An 8,339-nucleotide genomic window follows, 5' to 3' on the forward strand; every position below is an offset into this window, starting at 1 on the left:
TCGTTGAACTAAGCACGAATACATGCTTTTCGCGCAGTTATAAGAGAAAAAAGTTTTGACGCGTATCAGAGGAACACTTGTGAAACCGATGTGTTGTGATTTAGCTCGTTTCGGTCTAAAACAGCTTGTTTCGCTGTATTAAGCAAGAATACATGCTTGTCGCGCAGTTATAAGAGAAAAAGTTTTGACGCGTGTCACAGGGACACTTGTAAAACCGATGTGTTCAGATTAACCTCGTTCGGACTAAAACAGCTTGTTTCGTTGGATTAAGCACGAATACATGCTGTTCGCGCAGTTATAAGAGAAAACGTTTTGACGCGTGTCACAGGGACACTTGTAAAACCGATGTGTTCAGATTTAGCTCATCTCGGTCTAAAACAGCTTGTTTCGTTGTATTAAGCACGAATACATGCTTTTCGCGCAGTTATAAGAGAAAAAGTTTTGACGCGTATCAGAGGAACACTTGTAAAACCGATGTGTTGTGATCTAGCTCGCTTCGGTCTAAAACAGCTTGTTTCGTTGTATTAAGCACGAATACATGCTTTTCGCGCAGTTATAAGACGCGTATTACATGGACACTTGTAAAACCGATGCGTTCAGATCTAGCTCGATTTGGTCTAAAACAGCTTGTTTCGTTGTATTAAGCACGAATACATGCTTTTCGCGCAGTTCTAAGAGAAAACGTTTTGACGCCTATCACACGGACACTTGTAAAACCGATGTGTTCAGATCTAGCTCGTTTTGGGGTCTAAAACAGCTTGTTTCGTTGTATTAAGCACGAATACATGCTTTTCGCGCAGTTATAAGTGAAAAAGTTTTGACGCGTATCAGAGGAACACTTGCAAAACCGATGTGTTGTGATTTAGGTCGTTTCGGTCTAAAACAGCTTGTTTCGTTGTATTAAGCACGAATACATGCTTTTCGCGCAGTTGTGAGAAAAAGTTTTGACGCGTGTCACAGGGACACTTGTAAAACCGATGTGTTCAGATCTAGCTCGTTTTGGTCTAAAACAGCTTTTTTGTGATTTAGCTCGTTTCGGTCTAAACAGCTTGTTTCGTTGTATTAAGCAAGAATACATGCTTTTCGCGCAGTCACAAGAGAAAAAGTTTTGACGCGTGTCACGGACACATGTAAAACCGATGTGTTCAGATTTACCTCGTTTCGGTCTAAAACAGCTTTTTTCGTTGGATTAAGCAAGAATACATGCTTTTCGCGCAGTTATAAGAGAAAAAGTTTTGACGCGTATCAGAGGAAGACTTGTAAAACCGATGTGTTCAGATCTAGCTCGTTTCGGTCTAAAACAGCTTGTTCCGTTGTATTAAGCACGAATACATGCTCTTAGCGCAGTTATAAGAGAAAAAGTTTCGACGCGTATCACATGGACACTTGTAAAACCGATGTGTTCAGATCTAGCTCATCTCGGTCTAAAACAGCTAGTTTCGTTGTATTAAGCAAGAATACATGCTTTTCGCGCAGTTATAAGGGAAAAAGTTCTGACGCGTATTAGAGGGACTTGTAAAACCGATGTGTTCAGATTTAGCTCATCTCGGTCTAAAACAGCTTGTTTCGTTGTATTAAGCACGAATACATGCTTTTCGCGCAGTTATAAGAGAAAAAGTTTTGACGCCTATCACATGGACACTTGTAAAACCGATGTGTTCAGATCTAGCTCGTTTTGGTCTAAAACAGCTTGTTTCGTTGTATTAAGCAAGAATACAATGCTTTTCGCGCAGTTATAAGAGAAAAAGTTTTGACGCGTTTCACAGGGACACTTGTAAAACCGATGTGTTCAGATTTAGCTCGTTTCGGTCTAAAACAACTTGTTTCGTTGTATTAAGCACGAATACATGCTTTTCGCGCAGTTATAAGAGAAAAAGTTTTGACGCGTATCACGTGGATACTTGTAAAACCGATGTGTTTAGGAGTGCACGTTTTTGGGCGAGTCGGTCGTACATACTTAAAGAAGGGAATTGCGCTAAAAAAGACGTCCTTGTATTTTCTCGTCCATGTTTTTTTAGCGCAATTCCCTTCGATGTGTTTAGATAGAGCTCGTTTTGGTATAAAACCGCTTGTTTCGTTGTTTTAAGCAAGAGTACGTGCTTTTCGCGTAGTTATAGAAGAAAAAGTTTTGACGCGTTTCACAGGGACACATTTAAAACCGATGTGTCTAGATTTAGCTCGTTTCGGTGTAAAACAGCTTGTTTCGTTGTATTAGGCACGAATACATGCTTTTCGCGCAGTTATAAGAGAAAAAAGTTTTGACGCGTATCAGAGGAAAACTTTAAAACCGATGTGTTGTGATTTAGCTCGTTTCGGTCTAAAACAGCTTGTTTCGTTGTATTAAGCAAGAATACATGCTTTTCGCGCAGTTATAAGAGAAAAAGTTTTGACGCGTGTCACAGGGACACTTGTAAAACCGATGTGTTCAGATTTACCTCGTTTCGGACTAAAACAACTTGTTTCGTTGGATTAAGCACGAATACATGCTTTTCGCGCAGTTATAAGAGAAAAAGTTTTGACGCGTTTCACAGGGACACTTGTAAAACCGATGTGTTCAGATTTAGCTCGTTTCGGTCTAAAACAACTTGTTTCGTTGTATTAAGCATGAATACATGCTTTTAGCGCAGTTATAAGAGAAGAAGTTTTGACGCGTATCACATGGACACTTGTAAAACCGATGTGTTCAGATCTAGCTCGTTTTGGTCTAAAACAGCTTGTTTCGTTGTATTAAGCACGAATACATGCTTTTCGCGCTGTTATAAGAGAAAAAGTTTTGACGCGTATCAGAGGAAGACTTGTAAAACCGATGTGTTCAGATCTAGCTCGTTTCGGTCTAAAACAGCTTGTTTCGTTGTATTAAGCACGAATACATGCTCTTAGCGCAGTTATAAGAGAAAAAGTTTCGACGCGTATCACATGGACACTTGTAAAACCGATGTGTTCAGATCTAGCTCATCTCGGTCTAAAACAGCTAGTTTCGTTGTATTAAGCAAGAATACATGCTTTTCGCGCAGTTATAAGAGAAAAAGTTCTGACGCGTATTAGAGGGACTTGGAAAACCGATGTGTTCAGATTTAGCTCATATCGGTCTAAAACAGCTTGTTTCGTTGTATTAAGCACGAATACATGCTTTTCGCGCAGTTATAAGAGAAAAAGTTTTGACGCGTATCACGTGGATACTTGTAAAACCGATGTGTTTAGATATAGCTCGTTTTGGTATAAAACCGCTTGTTTCGTTGTTTTAAGCAAGAATACGTGCTTTTCGCGTAGTTATAGAAGAAAAAGTTTTGACGCGTTCACAGGGACACTTGTAAAACCGATGGTTCAGATTTAGCTCGTTTCGGTCTAAAACAGCTTGTTTTGTTGTATTAAGCAAGAATACATGCTTTTCGCGCAGTTATAAGAGAAAACGTTTTGACGCGTTTCACAGGGACACTTGTAAAACCGATGTGTTCAGATTTAGCTCGTTTCGGTCTAAAACAACTTGTTTCGTTGTATTAAGCATGAATACATGCTTTTAGCGCAGTTATAAGAGAAGTTTTGACGCGTATCACATGGACACTTGTAAAACCGATGTGTTCAGATCTAGCTCGTTTTGGTCTAAAACAGCTTGTTTCGTTGTATTAAGCACGAATACATGCTTTTCGCGCTGTTATAAGAGAAAACGTTTTGACGCGTATCAGAGGAAGACTTGTGAAACCGATGTGTTCAGATCTAGCTCGTTTCGGTCTAAAACAGCTTGTTTCGTTGTATTAAGCACGAATACATGCTCTTAGCGCAGTTATAAGAGAAAAAGTTTCGACGCGTATCACATGGACACTTGTAAAACCGATGTGTTCAGATCTAGCTCATCTCGGTCTAAAACAGCTAGTTTCGTTGTATTAAGCAAGAATACATGCTTTTCGCGCAGTTATAAGAGAAAAAGTTCTGACGCGTATTAGAGGGACTTGTAAAACCGATGTGTTCAGATTTAGCTCATCTCGGTCTAAAACAGCTTGTTTCGTTGTATTAAGCACGAATACATGCTTTTCGCGCAGTTATAAGAGAAAAAGTTTTGACGCGTATCACGTGGATACTTGTAAAACCGATGTGTTTAGATATAGCTCGTTTTGGTATAAAACTGCTTGTTTCGTTGTTTTAAGCAAGAATACGTGCTTTTCGCGTAGTTATAGAAGAAAAAGTTTTGACGCGTTCACAGGGACACTTGTAAAACCGATGGTTCAGATTTAGCTCGTTTCGGTCTAAAACAGCTTGTTTCGTTGTATTAAGCACGAATACATGCTTTTAGCGCAGTTATAAGAGAAAAAGTTTTGACGCGTATCACATGGACACTTGTAAAACCAATGTGTTCAGATCTAGCTCATCTCGGTCTAAAACAGCTTGTTTCGTTGTATTAAGCACGAATACATGCTTTTCGCGCAGTTATAAGAGAAAAAGTTTTGACGCGTGTCACAGGGACACTTGTAAAACCGATGTGTTCAGATTTAGCTCATCTCGGTCTAAAACAGCTAGTTTCGTTGTATTAAGCACGAATACATGCTTTCGCGCAGTTATATGAGAAAAAGTTTTGACGCGTATCAGAGGAACACATGTAAAACCGATGTGTTGTGATTTAGCTCGTTTCGGTCTAAAACAGCTTGTTTCGTTGTATTAAGCACGAATGCATGCTTTTCGCGCAGTTATAAGAGAAAACGTTTTGACGCGTATCACATGGACACTTCTAAAACCGATGTGTTCAGATCTTGCTCGTTTTGGTCTAAAACAGCTTGTTTTGTTGTATTAAGCAAGAATACATGCTTTTCGCGCAGTTATAAGAGAAAAAGTTTTGACGCGTTTCACAGGGACACTTGTAAAACCGATGTGTTCAGATTTAGCTCGTTTCGGTCTAAAACAACTTGTTTCGTTGTATTAAGCAAGAATACGTGCTTTTCGCGAAGTTATAAGAGAAAAAGTTTTGACGCGTATCACGTGGATACTTGTAAAACCGATGTGTTTAGATATAGCTTGTTTTGGTATAAAACAGCTTGTTTCGTTGTTTTAAGCAAGAATACGTGCTTTTCGCGTAGTTATAGAAGAAAAAGTTTTGACGCGTATCAGAGGAAAACTTTAACACCGATGTTTTGTGATTTAGCTCGTTTCGGTTAAAACAGAGCTTGTTTCGTTGTATTAAGCAAGAATACATGCTTTTCGCGCAGTTATAAGAGAAAAAGTTTTGACGCGTGTCACAGGGACACTTGTAAAACCGATGTGTTCAGATTAACCTCGTTCGGACTAAAACAGCTTGTTTCGTTGGATTAAGCACGAATACATGCTGTTCGCGCAGTTATAAGAGAAAACGTTTTGACGCGTGTCACAGGGACACTTGTAAAACCGATGTGTTCAGATTTAGCTCATCTCGGTCTAAAACAGCTTGTTTCGTTGTATTAAGCACGAATACATGCTTTTCGCGCAGTTATAAGAGAAAAAGTTTTGACGCGTATCAGAGGAACACTTGTAAAACCGATGTGTTGTGATCTAGCTCGCTTCGGTCTAAAACAGCTTGTTTCGTTGTATTAAGCACGAATACATGCTTTTCGCGCAGTTATAAGACGCGTATCACATGGACACTTGTAAAACCGATGCGTTCAGATCTAGGTCGATTTGGTCTAAAACAGCTTGTTTCGTTGTATTAAGCACGAATACATGCTTTTCGCGCAGTTCTAAGAGAAAACGTTTTGACGCCTATCACACGGACACTTGTAAAACCGATGTGTTCAGATCTAGCTCGTTTTGGTCTAAAACAGGTTGTTTCGTTGTATTAAGCACGAATACATGCTTTTCGCGCAGTTATAAGTGAAAAAGTTTTGACGCGTATCAGAGGAACACTTGCAAAACCGATGTGTTGTGATTTAGGTCGTTTCGGTCTAAAACAGCTTGTTTCGTTGTAATAAGCACGAATACATGCTTTTCGCGCAGTTGTGAGAAAAAGTTTTGACGCGTGTCACAGGGACACTTGTAAAACCGATGTGTTCAGATCTAGCTCGTTTTGGTCTAAAACAGCTTTTTTGTGATTTAGCTCGTTTCGGTCTAAACAGCTTGTTTCGTTGTATTAAGCAAGAACACATGCTTTTCGCGCAGTCACAAGAGAAAAAGTTTTGACGCGTGTCACGGACACTTGTAAAACCGATGTGTTCAGATTTACCTCGTTTCGGTCTAAAACAGCTTTTTTCGTTGGATTAAGCAAGAATACATGCTTTTCGCGCAGTTATAAGAGAAAAAGTTTTGACGCGTATCAGAGGAAGACTTGTAAAACCGATGTGTTCAGATCTAGCTCGTTTCGGTCTAAAACAGCTTGTTTCGTTGTATTAAGCACGAATACATGCTCTTAGCGCAGTTATAAGAGAAAAAGTTTCGACGCGTATCACATGGACACTTGTAAAACCGATGTGTTCAGATCTAGCTCATCTCGGTCTAAAACAGCTAGTTTCGTTGTATTAAGCAAGAATACATGCTTTTCGCGCAGTTATAAGGGAAAAAGTTCTGACGCGTATTAGAGGGACTTGTAAAACCGATGTGTTCAGATTTAGCTCATCTCGGTCTAAAACAGCTTGTTTCGTTGTATTAAGCACGAATACATGCTTTTCGCGCAGTTATAAGAGAAAAAGTTTTGACGCCTATCACATGGACACTTGTAAAACCGATGTGTTCAGATCTAGCTCGTTTTGGTCTAAAACAGCTTGTTTCGTTGTATTAAGCAAGAATACAATGCTTTTCGCGCAGTTATAAGAGAAAAAGTTTTGACGCGTTTCACAGAGACACTTGTAAAACCGATGTGTTCAGATTTAGCTCGTTTCGGTCTAAAACAACTTGTTTCGTTGTATTAAGCACGAATACATGCTTTTCGCGCAGTTATAAGAGAAAAAGTTTTGACGCGTATCACGTGGATACTTGTAAAACCGATGTGTTTAGGAGTGCACGTTTTTGGGCGAGTCGGTCGTATATACTTAAAGAAGGGAATTGCGCTAAAAAAGACGTCCTTGTATTTTCTCGTCCATGTTTTTTTAGCGCAATTCCCTTCGATGTGTTTAGATAGAGCTCGTTTTGGTATAAAACCGCTTGTTTCGTTGTTTTAAGCAAGAGTACGTGCTTTTCGCGTAGTTATAGAAGAAAAAGTTTTGACGCGTTTCACAGGGACACATTTAAAACCGATGTGTCTAGATTTAGCTCGTTTCGGTGTAAAACAGCTTGTTTCGTTGTATTAGGCACGAATACATGCTTTTCGCGCAGTTATAAGAGAAAAAAGTTTTGACGCGTATCAGAGGAAAACTTTAAAACCGATGTGTTGTGATTTAGCTCGTTTCGGTCTAAAACAGCTTGTTTCGTTGTATTAAGCAAGAATACATGCTTTTCGCGCAGTTATAAGAGAAAAAGTTTTGACGCGTGTCACAGGGACACTTGTAAAACCGATGTGTTCAGATTTACCTCGTTTCGGACTAAAACAACTTGTTTCGTTGGATTAAGCACGAATACATGCTTTTCGCGCAGTTATAAGAGAAAAAAGTTTTGACGCGTATCACATGGACACATTTAAAACCGGTGTGTTCAGATTTAGCTCGTTTCGGTCTAAAACAGCTTGTTTTGTTGTATTAAGGAAGAATACATGCTTTTCGCGCAGTTATAAGAGAAAAAGTTTTGACGCGTTTCACAGGGACACTTGTAAAACCGATGTGTTCAGATTTAGCTCGTTTCGGTCTAAAACAACTTGTTTCGTTGTATTAAGCATGAATACATGCTTTTAGCGCAGTTATAAGAGAAGAAGTTTTGACGCGTATCACATGGACACTTGTAAAACCGATGTGTTCAGATCTAGCTCGTTTGGGTCTAAAACAGCTTGTTTCGTTGTATTAAGCACGAATACATGCTTTTCGCGCTGTTATAAGAGAAAAAGTTTTGACGCGTATCAGAGGAAGACTTGTAAAACCGATGTGTTCAGATCTAGCTCGTTTCGGTCTAAAACAGCTTGTTTCGTTGTATTAAGCACGAATACATGCTCTTAGCGCAGTTATAAGAGAAAAAGTTTCGACGCGTATCACATGGACACTTGTAAAACCGATGTGTTCAGATCTAGCTCATCTCGGTCTAAAACAGCTAGTTTCGTTGTATTAAGCAAGAATACATGCTTTTCGCGCAGTTATAAGAGAAAAAGTTCTGACGCGTATTAGAGGGACTTGTAAAACCGATGTGTTCAGATTTAGCTCATCTCGGTCTAAAACAGCTTGTTTCGTTGTATTAAGCACGAATACATGCTTTTCGCGCAGTTATAAGAGAAAAAGTTTTGACGCGTATCACGTGGATACTTG

The sequence above is a fragment of the Amblyomma americanum genome, chromosome 8 (genome assembly GCF_052857255.1).
Source record: "Amblyomma americanum isolate KBUSLIRL-KWMA chromosome 8, ASM5285725v1, whole genome shotgun sequence".
Classification (NCBI taxonomy): Eukaryota; Metazoa; Arthropoda; class Arachnida; order Ixodida; family Ixodidae; genus Amblyomma; species Amblyomma americanum.